The sequence below is a fragment of the Nycticebus coucang genome, chromosome 9, assembly GCF_027406575.1.
Source record: "Nycticebus coucang isolate mNycCou1 chromosome 9, mNycCou1.pri, whole genome shotgun sequence".
In the NCBI taxonomy this organism is placed as follows: domain Eukaryota; kingdom Metazoa; phylum Chordata; class Mammalia; order Primates; family Lorisidae; genus Nycticebus; species Nycticebus coucang.
In genome coordinates this window covers 66,813,804-66,839,952 of record NC_069788.1, presented here as the reverse complement: position 1 = coordinate 66,839,952, position 26,149 = coordinate 66,813,804, and the positions used below count along the sequence as shown (strand labels likewise).

The following is a 26,149-nucleotide window of genomic DNA, read 5'->3' as shown; positions in this document are numbered from 1 at the left end:
GTGTCTGGTAACCTTTGTATCTGTTTATTTGTTCATTTGGTCTCAATGAGCTTTGTGTTATGACCTGCAACTCTGAGCTCCTAACACTCCCCTCCACTCTCACTCCGTGATCTGGAGACCTGCCCCCCCAGGAGTCCAGATTCTTGGGTGAACTCTTGAGAGGTGTAGACAGGACCTGGACTTCAGCTGGCCAGTGCTGACTCTGTAGCAAAGGAGCGAGAAGATGATGGTCGGCTGAGAGGGAATTACACTGGAGCGGTGGTGCCCCGAGAGCAACAGCCATCTTCAGCAATAACAAGGCCCACCCCCAGATATCCCATAGCCTCTCCTCCTGTCTTCCTGGGCAACCAGATGAGGCCGAGCATCTTCTCAGATGGCAACCACCATGGAACAGACCTGGGACTGAAACACAGGCCCTGTGAGTAAAGGGTTTTCCTGAGATGGTACCGACCTGGGTGGAACACGGGGACTAGAAAACACACCCGCAGAGCCGGGAAACTCCCAGGGTGGGGCTGATCCAGAGTACCGCTCTACTGAGCCTAAGACGCACCTGGCCCTTAGGGGATCACCAGCCTATAGACAAAGGAGGCCAAGAGGCTACAGCCAACAACTGATTGTGCTGTGAATACAAACCCGCAGGACTAAAGACAGGGCCTGAGGCACAGGTTCTGGGAACTCAAATCAGCCTCTCCTCTGCAGAGGAATCTGGCAAGGTCAGAAACAAACTCCCACAGGGTTGTTCCCTTCACCCAGTAACATAAACTAAGGGTGGGGCTGGAACTGAGTGAACACCTCCAGCCTCCATCAAGTGCCCGAGGTTGACAGGCCACACCACCCCCTGCTGGATAAAGACAGAGAATAGCGGCCTAGTCGAGCAGACACAGACTACCCTGTGACTTAGGCAGGTGCAAACCCCTGGAGTATCTGCTTACTGCAGACAACTGACTGGGTCACTGCCCTGTGGGGCTAGCAAGGACTGGGTGTGACAGAGCTGCAAGGTGGGGAAGGAGGCATCAATCTTCCAGACTGATCTATTTACTGGTGGCTCTTCCTGACTCCACGCAGCACTGGAGCAAGCCATTTTAGAGCAGTCACCAGAACCCTGTGATCTAGTTCCCAGGGACCTCTTGAACTCTCCCACCCAAGGCAGCTGCTGACTGAGACAATTGACTTGGACCTTTTGAACTGAGTCACTCACCTGGGGACTATCCAGGTGGTGCCCTGGGTGTGTGGTTGTAGGAAGGTTTGATTTTCCTTTTCCATTTGTTGCCTGTGCTGGGTGGGGTGACTTAATTGCTGGTATTTCTCCACAGCTGAGACTTCAACCCAGAGTAACTGTTTCACTAGGGTCACATAGAAACCAGCTGAAAATAAGACAGAACCACTTAGCCCCTCTACACCAAACAGGGCCAATGTTTCTCAGGCCACAGCACTGTACGGGTCCTCGACAAAACACCAGAGGAAAATCAAAGGGAGTAAAACAATCATGGGGCAGAATTAGCGGAAAAACTCTGGTAACATGAATAACCAGAATAGATCAAACCCCCCCCCCCCCCGGGAAGATACGGCAGATTTAATTGAAGATCCCATTCACAAACAACTGGCTGAGATATCAGAAATCGAATTCAGAATTTGGATGGCAAACAAGATTAACAAAATGGAATTAGGAATTCGTGGAGAAATTCAAAAGCTGTCTCAAGAATTTAACGAATTTAAAGACAAAAGCACGAAAGACTTAGACACACTGAAACAAGAATTTGCAGCCCTCAAAGATATGAAAAATACAATAGAATCCCTTAGCAACAGAATGGACCAAGCAGAAGAAAGGATCTCCGACATCGAAAATAAAGCCTTTGAACGCTCCCAAACTCTCAAAGAGGAAGAAAAATGGAGAGCAAAAATGGATCACTCACTCAGAAAGCTCTGGGATAACTCGAAGAAGGCAAATAAATATCCAACTCATAGGAATTCCTGAAACAGATTAAGTGGCCTCACTGGGCGCAGAGGCCCTTCTGCATGAAATTATGAAAGAGAATTTTCCAGACATGCCTAGAGAACCTGAAATTCAGATAGCAGATAGCTTCAGAACCCCAGCACGACTCAACGCCAATAAGACATCCCCCAGGCATATCATAATTAACTTCACCAAAGTTAATATGAAGGAGAAAATTCTCAAAGCGGCCAGGCAAAAGAAATCTATTACCCTCAAAGGGAAGAACATTAGAATGACTGCAGATCTCTCTGCTGAAACTTTTCAAGCCAGAAGAGGGTGGTCATCAACGTTTAATCTCCTTAAGCAAAATAACTTTCAACCCCGGATCTTGTACCCAGCTAAACTGAGTTTCATTTGTGACGGAGAAATTAAATACTTTAATGACATACATGTGCTAAAGAAATTTGCCATAACCAAACCAGCTCTTCAGGATATTCTCAGACCTATCCTCCATAACAACCAACCCGATCCTCTACTACAAAAGTAAACTCACTCAGAAACTTCGGATCAAACTCCAACTTCCACAATGGCAACAGAATTAAAAATGCCCACTGGACTTTCGAAAAACTCAATACCCCAAATTTCACCAAACTTATCAATACTCTCCATTAATGTGAATGGCTTAAACTGCCCTCTAAAGAGACATAGGTTAGCTGACTGGATACAAAAACTCAGGCCAGACATTTGCTGCATACAAGAGTCACATCTTAACTTAAAAGACAAATACAGACTCAGGGTGAAAGGATGGTCATCCATATTTCAGGCAAATGGTAACCAGAAAAAAGCAGGAGTTGCAATTTTATTTGCGGATACAATAGGCTTTAAACCAACAAAAGTAAGGAAGGACAAAAATGGTCACTTCATATTTGCTAAGGGTAAGACTCAATATGATGAGATTTCAATTATTAATATCTATGCACCCAACCAGAATGCACCTCAATTTATAAGAGAAACACTAACAGACATGAGCAACTTGATTTTCTCCAACTCTATAATAGTCAGAGATTTTAACACTCCTTTGGCAGTGATGGATCGATCCTCCAACAAAAAGCTGAGTAAAGAAATTCTAGATTTAAATATAACCATCCAGCATTTAGATTTAGCAGACATCTACAGAACATTTCATCCCAACAAAACTGAATACACATACTTCTCATCAGCCCACGGAACTTACTCCAGAATCGATCACATCTTAGGTCACAAGTCTAACCTCAGTAAATTTAAAGGAATAGAAATTATTCCATGCATCTTCTCGGACCATCATGGAATAAAACTTGAGATGAGTAACAACAGGAATCTGCATACACATACAAAAACATGGAACTTAAATAACCTTATGTTGAATGATAGCTGGGTCAGAGATGAGATCAAGAAGGAAATTGCCAAATTTCTGGAACAAAACGACAATGAAGACACAAACTATCAGAACCTCTGGGACACTGCAAAGGCAGTTCTAAGAAGGAAATTTATAGCACTGCAAGCCTTCCTCAGGAGAACAGAAAGAGAGGAAGTAAGCAACTTAATGGGACATCTCAAGAGACTGGAAATGGAAGAACACTCCAACCCCAAATCCAGTAGAAGAAAAGAAATAACCAAAATCAGAGCAGAACTAAATGAAATTGAAAACAAAAGAATAATACAACAGATCAATAAATCAAAAAGCTGGTTTTTCCAAAAGGTCAACAAAATAGATAAACCTTTGGCCAACCTAATCAGGAAAAAAAGAGTAAAATCTCTAATCTCATCAATCAGAAATAACAAAGATGAAATAACAACAGACTCCTCAGAAATCCAAAAAATCCTTAATGAATATTACAAGAAACTTTACTCTCAGAAATATGAAAATCTGAAGGAAATTGACCGTTACTTGGAAGCATGTCACTTTCCAAGACTTAACCAAAATCAAGTGGAAATGTTGAACAGGCCCATATCAAGTTTGGAAATAACATCAACCATACAAAATCTCCCCAAAAAGAAAAGTCCGGGACCAGATGGTTTTACGTCAGAATTCTACCAAACCTTTAAAGAGGAATTAGTACCTATATTACTCAACCCGTTCCAAAATGTATAAAAAGAAGGAAGACTACCCAACACGTTCTATGAAGCAAACATCACCCTGATCCCCAAACCAGGAAAAGACCCAACAAGAAAAGAAAATTATAGACCAATATCACTAATGAATATAGATGCAAAAATATTCAACAAGATTCTAACAAACAGAATCCAGCAACATATCAAACAAATCATACATCATGACCAAGTCGATTTTATCCCAGGGTCTCAAGGCTGGTTCAATATACGTAAATCTATAAATGTAATTCAGCACATAAACAAATTAAAAAACAAAGACCATATGATTCTCTCAATTGATGCAGAAAAAGCTTTTGATAACATCCAACATCCCTTCATGATCAGAACACTTAAGAAAATTGGTATAGAAGGGACATTTCTTAAACTGATAGAGACCATCTACAGCAAACCCACAGCCAATATCATATTGAATGGAGTTAAATTGAAATCATTTCCACTCAGATCAGGAACCAGACAAGGCTGCCCATTGTCTCCATTGCTCTTTAACATTGTAATGGAAGTTTTAGCCACCGCAATTAGGGAAGAAAAGGCGATCAAGGGTATCCACATAGGGTCAGAAGAGATCAAACTTTCGCTCTTCACAGATGATATGATTGTATATCTGGAAAATACTAGGGACTCTACTACAAAACTCTTAGAAGTGATCAAGGAATACAGCAGTGTCTCAGGTTACAGAATCAACATTCACAAATCGGTAGCCTTTATATATACCAAAAATAGTCAAGTTGAAAAAACAATTAAGGACTCTATCCCATTCACAGTAGTGCCAAAGAAGATGAAATACTTGGGAGTTTATCTAACAAAGGACGTGAAAGATCTCTATAAAGAGAACTATGAAACTCTAAGAAAAGAGATAGCTGAGAATGTTAACAAATGGAAAAATATACCATGCTCATGGTTGGGAAGAATCAACATTGTTAAAATGTCCATACTACCCAAAGCAATATATAATTTCAACGCAATCCCCATTAAAGCTCCACTGTCATACTTTAAAGATCTTGAGAAAACAATACTTCGTTTTATATGGAATCAGAAAAAAACTCAAATAGCCAAGACATTACTCAAAAATAAAAACAAAGCAGGAGGAATCATGCTACCAGACCTCAGACTATACTACAAATCATAAGTGATCAAAACAGCATGGTACTGGCACAAAAACAGAGAAGTAGATGTCTGGAACAGAAGAGAGAACCAAGAGATGAATCCAGCTAATTACCGTTATTTAATCTTTGAAAGCCAATTAAAAACATTCAGTGGGGAAAAGATTCCCTACTTAACAAATGGTGCTGGGTGAACTGGCTGGCAACCTGTAGAAGACTGAAACTGGACCCACTCCTCTCACCATTAACTAAGATAGACTCTCACTGGATTAAAGATTTAAACCTAAGACATGAAACTATAAAAATACTAGAAGAGAATGCAGGGAAAATCCTTGAAGAAATTGGGTTGAGCAAGTTTTTTATGAGAAGGACCCCCCGGGCAATTGAAGCTGCTTCAAAAATACACTACTGGGACCTGATCAAACTAAAAAGCTTCTGCACAGCCAAGAACACAGTAAGTAAAGCAGGAAACAGCCCTCAGAATGGGAGAAGATATTTGCAGGTTATGTCTCCGACAAAGGTTTAATAACCAGAATCCACAGAGAACTCAAACGCATTAGCAAGAAAAGAACAAGGGATCCCATCGCAGGCTGGGCAAGGGACTTGAAGAGAAACTTCTCTGAAGAAGACAGGCGCGCGGCCTTCAAACATAAAATCAAAAAATGCTCATCATCTTTAATCATCAGAGAAATGCAAATCAAAACTACTTTGAGATACCATCTAAGTCCAGTGAGACTAGCCTATATCACAAAGTCCCAAGACCAGAGATGTTGGCGCGGATGTGGAGAAAAGGGAACACTTTTGCACTGCTGGTGGGAATGCAAATTAATACATTCCTTTTGGAAAGAGATATGGAGAACACTTAGAGATCTAAAAATAGATCTGCCATTCAATCCTGTAATCCCTCTACTGGGCATATACCCAGAAGACCAAAAATCACACCATAACAAAGATATTTGTATCAGAATATTTATTGCAGCCCTATTCATAATTGCTAAGTTATGGAAAAAGCCCAAGTGCCCATTGATCCACGAATGGATTAATAAATTGTGGTATATGTACACCATGGAATATTATGCAGCCTTAAAAACAGATGGAGACTTTACCTCTTTCATGTTTACATGGATGGAGCTGGAACATATTCTTCTTAGTAAAGTGTCTCAAGAATGGAAGAAAAAGTACCCAATGTACTCACCCTTATTATGAAACTAATGTAGGACCTTCACATGAAAGCTATAACCCAGTTACAACCTAAGAATAGGGAGAAGGGGGAAAGGGGGGGGGGAGGTAGGTGGAGGGAGGGTGATTGGTGGGATTACACCTGCGGTGCATCTCACAAGGGTATATGTGAATCCTAGTAAATGTGGAATGTAAAGGTCTTGGCAAAATAACTAAGAAAATGCTACGAAAGCTATGTTAACTAGTGTGATGAAAATGTGTCAAACGATCTATGAACCAAGTGTATAGTGCCCCATGATCATACTAATGTACACAGCTATGATTTAATAAAAATAAATTAAAAAAAGAACTCATGACTGCTTATTTTGGATTGGTTCATGTATATAAATTCTTTTCAGTCATATCAGGAACTGTTTCTTGAGGTAAATCAGTTTCAGAGGGAAGTACTTACTGTAATTCTTCAGAGCAATTTCTTATATTAGGCTAAATTTGTAAAACTGCCAGTATTCTAACCTTTTTTTTTTGTACTTACAAAAATGGCAATTTTATAAGACCCTTAAAAGAAATGCTTTATCTTTTCCAAGAAATGTGATTTATCATTTCAGAAGCAAGTCTTTAGTGCCCAGATTGGTTTCCAGGCAAGTTACAGCCAGAATTTCTCTGTATAGGGTCCTTGATCTCAGGGTTCAAAGAAGGAAACCATGGACCACATGAGTAAGCAAAAGGACAGAGTCTCTTGATAGAAAGATAAAGAAAGAAATGAGGAAACCTCTGCAGTGGCAAAGGGGGGAACCCAAGAGAGAAGACCATGTGGGCTTTCTGTCTAGGGGGTTATATACTGCTTTTTTTGTTTATACCTTCTGTGGGCAGAGGGGTTTGGAGAATGACCAAAACATATCACAATTGGTGAGGACCCCATAGGCAGAAAATAATCCTAAAATTAGTAAAAGAATGTGGTCCTTGCTGTCCTTGCCCCAAGAGAAGTAGGGTGTGTGCTCCCTGCTCCAGGAGGAACACCCCAGATGAGATATCTGTCAGGCTGATTTTTTCATGATCTTGCTTGGACCCAGAAAATGAAGCCTAAAAAGGGCCTGTTTGTGCCTAGAGATGGGGTCTGTGATGAGACTGACTTCTGAGCTCACCCAGGCCTAGAAAATGGGGATCCCTGTCCATCCCTGAATGGAGGAACTCTGTAGCAAAGTCAAACTTAAGGTGAGTTTGTGAGATTTGTTTGTGCCCTTGTTACTAATTCTTCAAGTCCAGATACATGGGGGCAAGGGAGTGTTTTTCTTGAGATAAATATACCCTGTCAGCTGAGCACTCTTGGGGAAGAAGTCAGAGCTACAAAAAGCCCCAGCAGTGAATTTTGTCCATGCCATTTTACATGTGATAATGGGTGCTGGACGGTAGAACACTCCAGATCTCCTTGGTACTGCTTAGTTGCTATTCCTCTTTTCAATAATTAAGGCAAATAAAACCAATAGTCATTGTGATCTTCACTGCTACATGTGGTTGCCAGATTTGACAAATAAAAACAAACAATGCCCAGTTAAATTTGAATAAACTAATACCACATAGTCTGTTAGTAGTAGCATGTCCTGTGTAATAGGTAGGTCATACTTATAGTAAAAAAGGATTTCCTGAGTATCTGAAATTCATACTTACCTGGGCATCTTATATTTTATATGGCAATCCGACTGTTCAGCCCAATCACAGCACTGAATTCTTCTCAACACAACCAGGCAGTCAGTATAGATCAATTGGTATTGATGTCCATTTTACATACTATAATGGAGCTTACGTGGTTGGGTACAAATCCTACAAAATACACCTTCTTTGTCTCTAATGCTGCTCCCTGAGGTTTTGAAGATTAGCCAAGGTCTGGCAGGATGTCCTCCTCTCATACCCAGAAGCATTGCTCTTATACAAGAGGAGCAGTGGGGACCACCTTCCATAACTCTTGCCAATCTGGGTTCATCTTACCACTTGGCCAATAAATTCTCCAAGTGTTATAGAAAGTCAACAGAGCTCTTCCCTAGTTTTCAGTGATCATATATCTTTTTTTTTTTTTTTTTTTTTTGAGGGGGGAGCCTTAAGATTTTATTTTAGTTTACGGCTTACGTGCTCATTCTGCACAGGGCAGGCCTGGACTTTTCACTACCTAAGAGAATACATCTGCGAGGCTTGGGGTGAATGCAGCACGATGAGCTGCAGGTTTTAAGCAAATATTTCAGCGTATCCTTGGAGCAGGAAGATGAAATAAGCGCGGAGGCTCATCTAGGTACTTGGTCAGATCATACCCATAGGAACTCTGACTCAAAGGCTTGCAGTGGTTAAAAGATAGTAAGATTCATTCCAACCAAAGACTGAAGAAAAAAAAAAACATATGCCTGAGTAAAAGCTCAGGAAGAACGCTTTTGTTTGAAAAACACTGCATAGAAAAGCAAAAACAGAAGAGTACCGTTTTCATTTTCCGGGCAGCCCTCTCTGGTTCCCCCAAACCCACCCTGGGTCACCGTCCTTCCTCGAGTACTCATCATCTTATATCTTTTTTATTGCTTATTTATTCCAAAGGAATTGGGGAAGAATATTAGATAATTGTGATACAGTCATCTGGTCTTCTAATCTAAATAGTCAAGACAATTTTCTTCCTCTGAAACAAAATGGTCATATTCCACCGTGAATGTTAATAATGATCTAAGTCCCACTGTGACACTAATTCATAGTTTGGTCAATATTTTTATGAATGGATTGTTCTGGTTGTAACAATATAGAGATTTTTCTATCATGAAATAAAACTCTTTAGAGTAATACAAATTAAACTTTATAAATTTTACATTAAGATAATTACTTATTTCAACACAGATACCGAACTTCAGATGAGAATCCATTAAGAATAAAAAGCAGATAATTTAGGCAGCATCTCAAGAATGATCATGTCCTCTTTCCTTCTCTTCCTTTATCTCTTCCCTTCCAAGGATGATTTATGATGAAAGAGCATCATTCCATAGCATGAAATCAGATTTCATGGTCATTATCATGATGATATGCACACCAATGATACATGGTTTGTTCTTGCTTAAATCATGGACTTTATGAGGAAAACATTCCTTTGGGGGATTCAGTTTGTTACCTAGCTTTCATGAATATTTCATGCAAGAAAAAGCAGATCTCGGGACAGCACCTGTGGCTCAGTGGGTGGGGTGCTGGCCCCATATACTGAGGGTGGCAGGTTCAAACCCAGCCTCAGCCAAACTGCAACAAAAAAAATAGCCAGGCGTTGTGGCGGGCACCTGTAGTAACAGCTACTCGGGAGGCTGAGGCAAGAGAATCACCTGAGCTCAGGAATTGGAGGTTGCTGTGAGCTGTGTGACACCACGGCACTCTACAGAGGGCAATAGGGTGAGACTCTGTCTCTACAAAAAGAAAAGAAAGAAAGAAAGCAGATCTTGGTCTAGGTATATGGAATTCATGTATCCATTGGTAAGTTTCAGTAAATACTAAAGCCAACTGGTCAAACCTACTATGAGTTTCTATATACAACATAAAATTTTGAATTCAATTCATTTCAGTTCTCAAAGTATGTTGAGAATAACATCCTACTATTTCTGCAATAAGAAGTTTTGTTTTGTTTTGTTTTGTTTTGTTTTTGTACAGAAATAGCCTTGAAAAGAAAAGCACAGGAACCTCCCCCAGTGCAGCTGTGGCATGTCCCAGCCAAGAGGAGCCTGAAGCACACCCCTCCCTCCTTCTCACCATTGCCTCCTCCTTCAGCATCCTCAGACCAGTTCCAAGAATCAGTTAAAACATGGTAGGTTACTATGGAGTTCTAAGAACCCAGCAACATGCCTCAGTGGAGAATATTTAAAAAGCATATTGAAAACTGGCAGTGAAGTAGCACCTAGAGAAAAATCCTGAGAATAAAGAAGAGGCAGAGAGAAAAATTTAAACAAGCAGCTAAGGCATATGAGGTGTTATCAGATTCTACAAAACAGGACATCTGTGTCAAATATAGCAAAGAAGGATTAAATGGCCAAGGAGGTCTAAGTCATTTTGACAATCCATTTGACTTTGGCTGCACGTTCCATAAGCCACAGATGATGCCTTCAGGGAATTTTTTGGTGGAAGGAACCTTTTTTTTTTTTCTTTTTTTTAAGAGATGGAGTCTCATTTGTCGCCCTGGGTAGAGTGCTGTGGCATCACAGCTCACAGCAAACTTCAGCTCTTGGGCTTAGGGGACTAGCTACTCTAGTCCCAAGTAGCTGGGACTACAGGCTCCCACCACAATGCCAACTATTTTTTTTGTTGCAGTTTGGCCGGCATCAGGTTCAAACCCACCACCCTTGGCATATGGGGCCAGCGCCCTGCTCTCTGAGCCACAGGCGCCGGCCAAAGGAACCTATTTTCATTCGACTTCTTTAAAGATCCATTTGAGGACTTTATTGGGAATCAGAGGGCTCCCCAGGGAAGCAGAAGCCCAGGACAAGGATCGCTTTTCTCCACCTTCAGTGGATTTCCATCTTTTGAAGTGGATTTTCTCCTTTTGATATAGAATTCACTAGATTTAAGGTCACTAGATCATGGAGGCCTCACTTTGTTCTCTTTTACATCATTTGACGGTAGTGGGATGGACGACTTTAAATCTGTATCACCTTCTACAAAAATAGTTAATGGCAGCAAGATCACTACAAAGAGAATTGTCGAGAATGGTCAAGAAAGAGTGGAAATTGAAGAAGACAGCCAGTTAAAGTCCTTAATAACAAGTGGTAATAAACAGTGGCAGCTGCACTTGGATAACAAGTAATTCAACTCATGCCCATAACAGGAATGTTAACTATAACAAGCACCATTTGAGGATTCACAGGAAGGTTTTTGAAGATTTCCAACAAACTCTACTTTCAGTATCAGTGTACCTAATCTAAGTATTTATGAACGGCTCATTGGAGCCATATTCGTCATAGGCTTTTGAATTTATTGTTGGGGCCACACAATAGGACCATTTATTTGTCTTTAAAATTGTTGCAAATCTCTGGATACACTTTGCTTTTTTTATTAAATGTACTCAAATTGAGCCTTGACTCTCTAATAGTTGGTAGAACGAGTTTGTACACTAACACTGACAGGGGCCTGCTTTCGCATTGTGTCTGAACATGAGCCAAGTAGTGTCAGCCTGCTGTGAAGTTAACATTGCCAGGACAAATCTTCTAATTTTTTCAGTATTTAGTAGTGAAAGATGTTCATGCATTAATGGTAATACAGTTCTGATTTACTATAAATTAAGGATGTTTTCTAGTTGTGCAAGAATGCTAACATCTTAGGAAGTTTTGACAATTATTTAAATATGCGATGTTAAGCTTAGATTTAAAAAGTAAAGCTGGTAAACTGGGTCTTTGTCATTTGCTTTAAAAAATGCAAATGTGTTTGGTGCATTCTTTCCTGAATAAAAACATGCATCAGCCAACATTATTATACCACCTCCACATCGACACTCCTTGTTTATAACAAGTGGCGTAAGAGAAAATACCACCTAATTTTCTTTTCTACATTTCACTTTCTTCAACTATCATATATTTCTTATTTAAAAGGTAGCTAAATTTATGCCATCCATTGCCTCATTCATTGCAAGCCTGAGGCAGGTAAAATTTTCTCTCTGTTTAACTTTCCTATAGATTCCTGTCTATTTTTCCACTATGCTTTTATAATGGAATTGTCATACTGTCATGTAGAATAGAAATACAGAAAAATTTGATTCTTCTGTAGTTTGATTGCTAATACCTTGAAAAGTAGAATTCAAATTGGAAAAAAATGACTACACAAAAATAAAAGTGTCTGACCAACCGAAACATGAGGAAAAAAACATTTACAACCAAGAGTATCCATAGAAAAATGATTTCCTTAAGAGATAAAAAAGCTCATGTATATCTACTAAAAATAATAAAATTTCAACAAGAAAAAATAGACAAGGTGCCTGAACAGAATTTACAGAAGCACAAGCTGCTGTGAACATATTTTTCAAAGGTACTGACTCTAATTAGTTATGAAAGAAATACAAATTCAATTGACTCTTGCTCAAATTAGCAAAGAATATTTCAATAATAAGCAGTGATGGTTAGAATATGGCAAAGGTCAAAGTCATACCTAATCTATAATTAATAAAAATGTCTAACCATTCTAGAAAGAAATTTTGTAATGGATAGCAAACATACTAAATTTTTTTCTACTTTCTGACTGGTAATATGCCTCTGGAAATTATTGAAACTTAGTCAAAGAATATATATGAAAATTTTATTCTGGCACTGTCTACTACAATGTTGTCAAATACCCAATAATACAACACAATTTTAATATGCATATATTTTTAATACACGTGCAAGAAAAATAAAGAAAGAAAATATGTCTATTTCTGTGTCTATTTTCCCCAGGTAATGTGTCATAGTTTTTGTTTCTCATGCCTTGTATAAGAGATTGTATTACTCTAAAAGCAAAGAATAATAATAATAATAAACCCACAGATTTAAAACTTCAACTTGATTGAGGAATAGTTACCAAGCAATTAACTCTACACAATTCAAGTGTAGAACTTAGTGAGTTCTGACAAATGACATCCTAGCAAGAATATGTGTGGTTAAATCTCTTCATCACCACCCCTCAGCAACCAAAGGGTAGCATTTTGTCACCACACAGACCAGTTTAAACTTTTCTAAAATTCTGAGTAAATGAAATTATGCAATACGTAGTCTTTTGTTTATCTTCTTTCCCTCTCCAGGATGTTTTTGATATTTAAACATGATGATGCCCATGTCAGTAGCTGAGAAGTATTGATTTTAACATACATAACGATTTGTTTATGTAATCAATTGGTGATAGGCATTTGGGTTGTTTCTGGCTTGTGGTTATTAGGAATAAAGCTTCTAATTACCTTAGTGTAAAAGTCTTTCTGTGAACATATGCTTTAGGGTTTGTTTGTTTTTTTAAGGTATGTACCCTGGGGTAAAATGTCTGGGTAGCATTATACGTGAATACTGAGCTTTATAAAAAAACTCCAATCTATATTCCCATGCATTTATACCACTTTACTTTCTGAACAGCAATGTGTGTTCCACATTCTCACCAACATCTGATGTTGCCAGACTTTTTCATTTTAGCTGTCCTGGTGGTGAGGGATGGGGCCTCGTAATTTTTTTATTTTCCCAGTGATGGATGATGTTAGGCAGCGTTTCCTATGCTGATTGACCATCTGTATATAAATTTTTTGCAAACAATCTACTCAAATCTTTTCCTCCTTTGTACCTGTTATATTCAAAAAACTTACTGTTGAGTTATAAGCATTCATTGCATGTTCTAAACAAGAGTCCTCTGTTGGATATGTGTAACATGAAGTTTTTCCCAGTCTCTCACCTGACTACTCATTTTCTTACCAGTCTCTTTTGAAGAGCACTTTGGATTTTAGGATAATGTAATTTATCAATATTTTTTCCTTCGTGGTTTATGTTTTTGGTGTCACATTGAAGACATTTTCCTTCCATGGGGGAAAAAGTACTACTAGGCTTTCTTTTAAAAGTAGCACACTTTAGCTTTTATGTTTATGTTAACATCTATTTCTAGTTCACTGTATACGTTATGAAGTAATTTAGAAATTTTACTTTTTATGTAGATATCTAATTGTTCTGGTATCATTTGTTGAAAAGACTGAGTTTTCAGCGGTGAATTATCCTGAAATGTTTGTCCTTCGTATTAACCTGGATGGAAGTGGAAGACATTATTCTTAGTAAAGCATCACAAGAATGGAGAAGCATGAATCCTATGTACTCAATTTTGATATGAGGACAATTAATGACAATTAAGGTCATGGGGGGGAAGGAAAAGCAGAGAGAGGGAAGGAGGGAGAGGGGTGGGGCCTTGGTGTGTGCCACACCTTCTGGGGGCAAGACATGATTGCAAGAAGGACTTTACCTAACAATTGCAATCAGTGTAACCTGGCTTATTGTACCCTCAATGAATCCCCAACAATAAAAAAACAAAAACAAAAACAAAAAAAGAAAACAGTCAACTTTAAATTCAAAAGTCTATTTCTTGATTTGCTTCCGTTGCATTAACATACACACACACACACACACACACACACACACACGGTGGACATAAACTTCATGTGCAACTTGAAATAGTTTAAGGTAGTAAATTGCGCATGAATTTTATGTCCACCATGTCTGTATATATATACACACACACATATACATACTCACATATACACATATATATGTGTGTGTCTGTCCTCATACTACATATCATCAACTCTAATTAGCTTCTAAAATTTGAACACCTGTCATGTTAGAAGAGTGAACAGCTTACCTGCTCCAGAGGATAATGTTAGGATCAAGCAAGGAATATTATTGGAGGAGGAGAGGATTGCTATTATATACTTCAGCTATACCCTATATTTATGCAACAGTCTGCTTTTTACAGCAGTGAGCTCCCCATCACCGGACGCGTTCAAGCCAGGGTCAGATCATTATTTAGCAATGATGTGCTACAAAAAATTCCTACAGTGTGCAATTAATTTGTTTATTATAAGGGACTATAAAATCCCTTCTAGTTTTATAATTTCATGATTCTGTGGAACTTTGCAGGAACTCAGTAGAATACTTGAAAATTTATATCATAAAAAATTTGTACATCTTCTAAAGCCACAGTAGCCCATGAATAGCCTTCCTTCAGCATGAATTTAAATATCCAAGTAAAAGAAGAATCAAAGTTTACTTGTTTTGGTCATCTCTGCCAGTGAAAAGAGTGTCCTAACTCCAGTAGTACTTGAGTACCTTTCACCAGTCTCCCTGATCCAGAAAAATAAAAGTCAAAATATAAAATAGTTTGAAGATAATAGGTGTATATTTTGCCCCCAAAACAGAATTAAATAAGTGCCACAATTCCAAGGCTGAAAGGAAATTAGGCCATGATTATAGGAAATCAGACGGCAAATGGATATGTTAAAATATAAAGAAACATAGCACCACTGTATTGATTACCTTTTAGCCTGATGTATATTGATCATCATCAAATATATCAATCACACACAAACTTTTCATGGCGAAGATCCACTTTTATTATGTCTTTTCATCATATTTTGAAATATTTTATTAGTACAACTCCATATATTAAACAATAATAGTTTATTATAACGCTGTATGCATCAGGGACCTTTAGAAGTAATGGCAGTGCTTCTGATTAGCATGAGGATTAAATTGATGGAATTCTTCCCAATTCATTTCTTAATTAGTCACTAAGAATGCTTAGTTATACATTGTGGTACATAAATTGCATTATTACCCTAATCTTTACTCCTTGTACCCACACATTTTATCAAGTAACTTTAGAGCTCCTTCTACGAGGATGAAATATTTTTCTACCCCATGTACCTTGCCTTGAACTTTAAAATAAAGGGAAGGGGCACTGGGCTAGTTCTGAGCTCATGCCTGAGGGCTCTTAAGTGTCTGCTTGTGCTCTCCTGTGACCCTGCCATCACCAAGAGAACATGTCCAACTTGTCCACCAGAAGATGAGAGGCTTCCGGAAGAGATCTGAGCTGTCCTTCATCTCAGCCATAGCCGGCCTACCTCAGCCAACTCCCAACGCAAGAGTGAGCTCATCTGAGATCAGCAGAGATTCCTGGTTCACCTAAAGCTGATCCCATGCGATACGTGTCTATGTGATAATAGAGCTCTAGGTTATTTGTCATGATGTGGCTGTTTGGCAATAAGTAACTGATACACTTGACTTGGGAGCTGTCTTGCTGATGATGTAACTTACCCATTACACTTTCAAACACATCAAATATAGGCCCCAAACTGCTTGTTTCCTTGCATATCATTAGAACCTTGAGCACCGCAGCTTGCAAACAGACTTCTTCCGCATGTGTGATCGCAACCATTGTTACAAATAGACAGTGATATCTGCCAGGCAGGAGTCCATAAAACACAAAGCAGAAATGGCTGCCTTCAGATGTTCTCATGCTTATTTTTAGAGTCTCCAAAATTAAGTTCTAAGTGAAATCTATTCATCCAGTAAGTGTGGATTCATCAATATAAATATGTGTGGGTATAGGTAGATATGTGTATGCTTATATTATACATTCATACTTGTGTTTAATGCCCTTGAAATACTTTTTAAAAGGTTGATACACTAGTCTGCAAAGAAAACGTCAATGAATTTTAAGAAATAAAATTATACAGGCTATTTTTTTCTTCCTCATACATTAACACCAGAATTTTATTTTAAAAAAGTTGAACCAAAAGCATTAAAATACTTTAAAAACTCTCCTAAAATATTTTTATGTAAACAGCAAATAATTCTTATGAACTATTATTTAAATGGGAATAATAATATATTTCCTAAATTTGAGTTCTTAGTCAAAAACTAGAAGCCACATCATAGTTACATGAGGATCAGAGACAAATTTTAAAAATGTATAATCATACCACTATTATTTATCAATATTCTAGAAGTGAGAAATCATATATTAAAATAAAATAAAAACAATATTATCAGAAAAATACATTTATCATTATTTGAAAGTAATAAAATTTTCAACATAGTGTATTCAAGAATAGCAATAAAATTAGTCATAAAATGTAGCTGGTTAAAACACAGGCAAGAAACAGTTGACATTAGATAACTCAGTGCAACGTTTCAATTCCTATCATTACAAATAGATTGAAATTATCTGGAAAAAATATACCTATCCCCAAATAGTATTTTGCTATTTAAAATATTAAGAAATGTCATTTAATAGGAGAATTTGTAAGGATTTGAATATATGGCAATATCATTTTTATCGGAAGATAATTTGAGAGAATTATTACTTCATATTTGGAGATATTAATATAATACTTCATTTTTGGAGATATAAACATAAATTTTTACATAATACCCATGATAAAAATTTTTATTATATAAAAGAAGGCTGTCCAGAAAGTATCCAACCACTTTAAATACCAGTTTTTTTTTTAATACTCCATGGGTGGATACTTTCCAGATATCCCCCATATATTTACTAGCATATAAGACAGCTATGTAACTTCAAATAATCACATACTTAAATTTGTGACAGGAAAAAAATAATCATTTGTTCATAATAGATAGCTGGATATAGAAATATAAATTATTTTATAAATATAATTTGAATTAATTTTTATAAATAGAATTAATTTTTATACTAGTCTAACACTGTGGAGAGAATATTGAAAAATGGCCATGACAAAAACCTTAGAAAAAAATTAAGATTTGATTGAGGGTTAGGCTTAAAGTTGGTTAGGGCTAGAAAGACCAGTAGAGTATATAGTCAGGGCATAGGACAAATACTACAAGTAAAAACTGGCATTTTTTAATTGTAATTTATTCCTGTGCATATTACATCAAGTGTCCCATCAATTCCTTGATAAGAAACAAAAAAATGAGAGCTGTAAATAACATGATGGTTATCAATGTCACAATTTCTACTGCAAAGCCATTTTGACTCTGTGCTCGCAAAAATCATGTATAATTATTCCAAATAGTCAGTGGTACTGGAAAGCACCACAATAATTAGCAAAGCAGAACTGTTTTTAAACACGCCTGTAGGTATGACAAACATACTCATGCACAATCTTTCTGTTTACTTTGTGGAAGGATATCTTACTTTACTTCTAATCTCAACTCTCTTCACATGAGTTTTATACTTAGGATATATAAGAATAACTTCTCAGTGGCAACAATTCTACTGTGAATCCAAAAAGACTTGAGCAATGCATGCGAGGGAGGTAAGATTCGTGCATCAAGACCACAGATGGATGGCTAGTAGTTCATTTTCTCTTCCTCTTTCAACCTCCTGTCTGGGAGAGGTGTTAATGAACAGTGAAATGACCATATGCCTAGTACAGCTAGAAATGCAAAAAACAAAAACCATTATAGCCTGTTCCCGCAAATTCAAGTGTTTGCTAGAGGCCATAAAGGCACAGAAAATGAGTAACCCATATCAATCATTAAATCACGAACAAAAATGGTGTAAGTATATGGAATGTAGTCAACCTCTTGATGAAAAATAAAAATTAAAACAAGATATATTTGTTCAACAGATTTGAAAAAATTAAAAAGGTTGATAACATTCAGTATAAGCAGCAATGTGGAGAAATGAGGTTCTCAGAAAATGCTGGTAGGTAGATTAAGTGACACAACCTCATAGAAGATCATTTTGTTGCATGAAATAAGAATACCCAACTAATAATGAATTAGAGAAAGAGCGTTTATTTAAAATTTTTGAAAAACACATTAAAAAGAATCTGGGAGGATAAGCTATTGACCTTGACTGAGCTGTTCTCTTTCAATCTTATAGTTCCATCATTTCAGCTGTTTATTTCCATGTTTATTGTCCTGTGATGAAAAGATGGTTGCTAGAGCTCCAGACTGCTGCATCAGAATACCAACCAGGAAGAAAGTTCCATCTACTCAGGGAGGCTAAGGCGGGAGGATCACATGAGCCCAGGAGTTAGAGTTGCAGTGAGCTATGATGACACCACTGCAGTCTAGCCAGGGAAACAGAACAAGAGTCTGTCTCAACAAAACAAAACAAACTTGTATAAATACTGTGCAAATATATACTATCTGTGTATGAACTTTTGAACACATTTCTAGGTATGTATATGATGTCTATGTGTACATCTTTGAACTCTACTCCCGAAAATATCTATATTCATATGCATCATTAATAAAAAATTAAAAATGGCTTACAACTTGACTATTGATGAAGGCTAAACAGTACAGTGCCAAGTACAATAAGTGTTAAATTATTATTTAGTGCCATTTTGGTGGATTTTTTTCTCATTTATTTTATCTCCATCAACAGAAGATTTGTCCAATTCATTGCAAATATATATATATATATATATATATATGAATACTTGCAGCAATCAAAAGTAACAATCTAGGTTTGTATTTGCTGACATTAGAATATAAACGAGATATAGTGTTTAGAAAATAATGTAAGTTTCTCGGTAGTGTGTGTCAAATCATCTTATTTTTTCTTTCAAAAATCAGTGGAAAATAAATCTGAAGAATATAATTAGAAAAGAGATTCTACATTTCAATATTTTCATAATTTTTAAACAATAGGCAAGCATTACTTCAGCCTCCTAGAGTGAGGGCAACATAGTGAGACTCTGTAAAAAAAAATAATAAAACCTCACCATTACCTAGTTAATAAATAAACAAATTCTTAAGGAATAGATTAGCAAAACTAAAAATTAAATTACTGTCAAAGGGGAAAGACTTTAAGCGAAATGAATGCCAAGGACAGGCAAACAGATAAGGCGCTTAGAAAGAAGATATAAAAGACAGACACAATCAATAAAGGTAGTTCCTGTCCTTGTGGGAGAAAACAGCAAGTAAAATACAGCAAAAAATATGTTTAAAGATATAACAGGTTAGGGGAGTGATCTGAACACATGCAAATAATTTCTTTCCATCTCAATATCTCACTATAAACACATAATTATAATAGAATACTAATAATAATCTGTCAGAGAGAAGGAGAAAACTGTCACAAAATTTGGGAAGCCGAAAAGCAAATGGAAAATTAATAAACAGCTAGGCAAATACAAGAAAGTCAGACCTCAAGTTAACAAGTGGAGACAGTTGAGGCTCAACACAATTTATTGCACAAAATTCTCAAAAGGTACTTCAACTAGTATCTTCATATCCCTCTAGAATTGAAGGCAAAATGGAAGAGATGCCAAGATCAAGAGGATGATGGATGTAGTTGTTTGCAAAGATGATACATAAAAGATCGACAGTCAAGGGCTCTACATTACTGGCCATCAGGAAAATCCAAACCAAAACTACAATGAAACACCACTTCACACTTAAATTTGTATACTCAAAAAGACAAAAACAGGCGTGGAAGAGGGTGTAAAGAAATTGAAACCATAGTTCATCAGAATTTTACAGGTAGGGTTACCTTATGACCCGGCAATTCCACTCCCAAGTGTGCACCAAGAAAATTGAAAGCCCACGTCCCTGAAAAACTTGTACGCAAATTGTACATTATTCACAGTAGCCAAGATGTGGAAACAACCCAAATGTCCATCAGCCAATGAATAAAAAAACAAAATGTGGTATATCCACACGATGGATATCATTTGGCAATAAGAAGGTATAAAGTACTAATACATGCTACAACATGAATGAACCTTGAAATTGTTGTATTAAGGAAAGAAGCCAGTCACAACATGTTATATATCACATGATTCCATGTATATGAAATGTCCAGAACAAACAAGTTCATAGAAATAGAAAGTAGATTAGTGAAGTTCTAGGGCTGGGGGTGGGTGGGGTAGGAAAATGGGGAGTTAGTGCCAATAGGGATGTTTTTGTGTGTGTGATGAAAATGATTCAGATTTGATTGTGGTGACAGTTGTGTTACTGTTTGAACATATTAAAAATCATTTTCTGTACTTCAATGGGTGGATTATACGGTATGTAAATTACATCTCACAAAAGTTTTTAATTTTATAAAAAATGATTTTCTGTGTTTCCAACATAATGGATGAAAGCAGGTGCAACCAAGGCTCATTGGTGCCACACTTCAAAGTACCAAAGGCAAAGAGAAGATTCTGTAGACTTCCAAAGGGAGAAAAAAGGTTCAGTACTAAGAATTGGCTATCTGAATGGCATCAGACTTCCCAATAGCAATCATATGCATGAAGAAAATGCATCAGTGCTTTCAATATTCTGAGGAAAAATATCTCTAACCTAGAATTCTATACTAAGACATTTTAGACATGTAAGTTCTCAAAAAATTAACTTTGCGCACCTTTTGACAAGAAGGTACTGGAGATTGGAGAAAGTATGGGGAAGGGAAGGGAAGTGGAGGGAAGGGAAGGGGAGGGAAGGGAAGGGGAGGAGAGGGGAGGAGAAAATAAAGAAACTACTGGAGGTTGTGCTCCTCTGAACTGAGCTATAAACCAAGACAGGGGAAGAATAGGGATGTGGGAAATAGATCATCCATTGCAGGAGATCAACAAAAAGAACTCTTGGGGAATTCCCAGGGAAAAGGGAAATCTCAGAGTGATAGTTAAGCTCCAGACTGGAAAACAACAGTCTTGTCTGAAGTAGTTTGTACCAAACAAGTAAGAAGAGGGCTATCTTCACCAAGGTCTCTGTGGCCATCCCACCGAGAGTGCCTGGATGAGCCTGCTCCAGACTCTGTGCCTTGGTTTATAGGTTTCTATAGACCATGTGCTATAGAAATCCTTGCTCTCCCATCCACGCTGAGTGCTGATCATCTAAAGATGCTCATGTCAAACCGCAGAAGTGGGCTTCATTCACCTTCACCCAGGAGCTGAAAGCAGGCCAGGATGAAATGTAGGAATCAGTACCCATGATTATGCTACGTAATGGATTAATTTCCAGACCCCACTGACCTATCACTTTCCCAGTCCAGTGGAGACTGCTACAAACTGCTACACACAGTCTCTAAGACCCTCAGATAACAGGCACTCTAATCCTCAATGCGTTCCCACAGGTTACGGGGGCAGGTTAAAAGAGAAGTGCCTAGCACTAGCTCTTGAATATCCCACCCAGAAGTTCACATATGTATCTGCACGCCCAGAACACTGGCAAGAACTAGAAACATGGTCCCCACTAGCTGCAGGGGTTCTAGGAAAGATGGCAGAGCACCTGAATAGATGACGCATCTCTAGCAGAGGTCCTCAAACTTTTGAAATAGGGGGCCAATTCACTGTCCCTCAGACGGTTGAAGGACCAGACTATAGTTTAAAAAAAAAAACCATGAACAAATTCCTATGCACACTGCACATATCTTATTTTGAAGTAAAAAAAAAAAACAAAATGGAAACAAATACAATCACGCCGCCTCATGTGGCCCGCGGGCCTTAGTTTGAGGACCCCTCTGGCACATACGCTGAGACTCAGAAAACACGAAGCAGCCCAATTCCTCACATCTTTGTCAGATACTCAGAGCCGGGCGCACAGTTTATCTCTGCCAGACTCTCCACCTCAGTAAGCTCTGGGCTTCCAGGGTTCAGTCACAGCCTCACCCACGTCTTTCCTCAGAGGAGGCTGCTTTTTGTACTGAGGGAAGACGCTGACCCTGAGAATGGTTAATTTGCGTTTCCTTCATCCAACGTAGCCTTGTCTAACACAGCTAGGTTTGTGCTTGCTCCTGGGATCTTTAAAACTACAGGCAGGTAGATAGGGACAGACAGATCGACAGAGATGCTGGGAATTAATACAGGAGTAAATATTATTTTTAGAAGTAAGGAAAGGTTAACAAAAAAGTCAAAACAGGGGTTACCTCTAGTGGAGAAAGCACGTGATACAACTGGGAAAAGTCCTGGTAATATATTCTACTTCCTATTTGAATTGTAGGTACTGTGCTGATGGGTGCTTATCTTATTAATGTATTGAAATCTATCAACTGTTTAGCATCCATCTATCTGTCTAGCTAATCTCTGTATGGGAGAGAGTGTTTTGTTTGTTTTTTTTGTAGAGACAGAGTCTCACTGTACCGCCCTCGGGTAGAGTGCCGTGGCGTCACACGGCTCACAGCAACCTCTTAACTCTTGGGCTTACGTAATTCTCTTGCCTCAGCCTCCCGAGCAGCTGGGACTACAGGCGCCCGCCACAACGCCCGGCTATTTTTTGGTTGCATTTTGGCCGGGGCTGGGTTTGAACCCGCCACCCTCGGCATATGGGGCCGGCGCCCTACTCACTGAGCCACAGGCGCCGCCCAGGAGAGAGTGTTTTTAAGCAGATTCCTGTTGTGCAATAAAGGAATAACCTTGCCCAAGGAAAGGTTTGGCCTTGGACCAGCTCCTATAAGATAACTTCTTAGCTCTTAAAATGCCTCTCTTGGTGAAAGTGTCCTTATTTATCCAGGGCCTAGGGTCACACCAGATGGTCTATGCTAACCAGACGACTTATAGTGGGTGGTCAGTCTTGCCTAGGTGTGGGCCTGACCCTGGTAAAACCCTGGACACCAGGGCGTGCCTGAGCTTTCCTGGTCAGCATGCTTCCTCCGTGCATGTTTACAGACATCCATGCTGGGACAGGTGAGCAGTGTCTGCACAACTGCACTAGGAGGGGACACCTGCAGGCTCAGGCCTGAAGTTTGGGATGCTGCTGTAACTGACTCCATGAACAAATGTCAGGGACCACTGCATGTTTTTATAGTCCTCTCCTTTAACTAATCATTTACCTTTTGAGTTGTTGCCCAGAAATGCTGTATTTTCCGCCAAAGAAGGTAAGATACTGAAGGCCCCTGGGCATTCACCATCTCCCTTGACCTGCCATGGGGCATGTGGCACCTTCTTAAAGCCCATGATCTCCATTAGTGAGAGAGAGGTAGCTTCTTCCATTCCCTCAAAACATGTCTTTCATATTTTAATATTCCTTTCTTTCTTGGCAATCCTCATTGTCTTAATCATTGGATCTTTATATAATGAGCAAATGGACCTAGGCTGAAACTCCTTGCAGTTTTGATAACACTGCCCAAAATGCCTTCACTTACATTCATCTGTATCCCTTTGCCATAATCAACTGTAACTATGAGCATAACAGCTTTGTTGAATTCTTCTAGTGAATTATTGAACCTTAAGGTGGTCTGGCAGCTTTATATATTCTTTACAATTTGTTAAGATACAACAGAAGAAAAATTGCCTAATACAAGTAGCATTTTTTTTTTTTTGAGATAAAGTCTTACTCTGTCGCCCTGTGTAGTGTCATGACATCATCACAGCTCACAGCAACCTCAAACTCTTGGGATCAAGCGATTGTCTTGCCTCAGCCTCCTAAGTAGCTGGACCCCACCATAGTGCCCACCTAGTTTTTCTATTTTTACTAGACATGTGATCTCTATCTTGCTCAGGTTGGTCTCAAATTCCTGAGCTCAAGGAATCCACCCACCTCAGCCTCCCAGAGTGCTAGGATTATAGGACAAGTAGCATTATATCTGTAGAACACAGGGACATTTTGTATTCTGTGGGAGATTTATTTTAATAAAAGATCTACATGAAGACATGTCATAAAGAGGTTACTGAACATTAAATATAATGAGAGAATAGAAATCTTTAGTTATCCGCAGGAAATGCAATTCACTTACAAAGACAAAAAAATAACTGCTATTAAATTCTAGGGGATAATTATAAAAAATTTACAAAAATCTAAGGAAAAGTATTACTGAAGAATATAACACACAGGTTAAACTATTGTTCAAGTGTTAGGCCCACAGATGTTCTTAATCAGGAAACAATCAGGGATTAGAACACCCACAGCCTTTGCTGAGAGAAGTTACTCCAAAGTGAAATAAAGATGAATTCAAAATAAAGATCTTAGAATAGAGACCCTGAACTAAAGCAATAGGTAGTGAGCACTGAATTCACTTAAATGTAGGATCGGGAATAGACAACTGTTGGAATTGTGGGTATTGGAGGGCCTAAGCGGCCTCACGTGAACCGTGTCCCCTTCTCTTCCTCCTGTTTCTCTCCTTTTTTTTTTTTTTTGAAGACAGAGTCTCACTATGTCACCCTTGGTAGTGTGCTGTGGCATCACAGCTCACAGCAACCTCCAGCTCTTGGGCTTACAGGGGTCCTCAAACTATGGGCCGCAGGCTACATGAGGCGGTGTGATTGTATTTGTTCCCATTTTGTTTTTTTACTTCAAAATAAGATATGTGCAGTGTGCATAGGAATTTGTTCATTGTTTTTTTTTTTTTCTTTTTTTTTTTTTAAGTATAGTCCGGCCCTCCAATGGCCTGAGGGACAGTGAACTGGCCCCCTGTTTAAAAAGTTTGAGGACCCCAGATGATTCTCTTGCCTCAGCTTCCCAGTTTGGTGGGGGCCAGGTTTGAACCCGCCACCCTCAGTATATGGGGCCAGTGCCCTACTCACTGAGCCACAGGCGCCACCCCCTGCTTCTCTCTTCTTAAAACACACACACAAACTATCTGGCTAGTCCCACCCCCAAGAGGTTCACACCAAAGACCCTAAATTTCCGGGCAATCTGTGGAATGTGCTCATCTCCTATGGCTCCATATAAAAGGGGTCTCTAACTGCCCGTGGGCGCAGATGCTACCTTTGCACTGCCCAGGTGGGTCACCCTCAGTTCTCAGTGAACTCGACCTGAACATCTGCGCGGCCTCAGCTCCGGGCACCACTGCTCCCACCTGTGCTGGAAACCCGGGAGTGGTAGCCCACAGACGGCTAGGTGCTGGCCTCCCTTGTCACACGTTTTCTTAGACTGGATCCACTTGTGCTCGGACCTACTCCACTGACCTGCCTGCTGGCGAATCCTAGAGTATTTTGTCCCGCTGCCATTTAGGGGTAAGTTAGTTCCTGAACAGCTTCACACAGACCTCCGTCAGCTGGCGGCTGGGCTTGCTCTGCGCCTCTTCTCGCCGCCTCCTGGCTGCGGCTGCGTTTGTTCCGTCGTGTCTAATTAGAGGGTTTTATCCTAGTGCTGTGCTCTTTTCGGGGGACCTCGAATTATTTTATTTTTCACTTCACGACCAGTGCTAGACCCTCTTTTAGGCTTTTAAGGTCTCGGGGACCTCAAGTTTTCTCAGAAAAAAATAGGGGTGCCTTTCTCTGTCTTTGTTTTTCGCTCCTGATCCTTGGGGAACATGAGATGCCTTCTTTTCCACGTAGTTAGGGGAAGGACTTCTGGGACCCGGAAGCTGGCCCTTCCGCCTCCCTCAACAGAGACACTCTGGGGGAGTCTCCATCAACCTCAATGTGAATTAG

The 26,149-nt window shown here is 38.9% G+C and overlaps 1 pseudogene; it reads left to right on the top strand.

Annotated features, from left to right (window-relative positions):
• The first annotated feature begins 10,120 nt into the window (after positions 1 to 10,120).
• LOC128594179 (dnaJ homolog subfamily B member 6-like) lies at positions 10,121 to 14,235 on the top strand (annotated as a pseudogene).
• Positions 14,236 to 26,149: the final 11,914 nt, after the last annotated feature.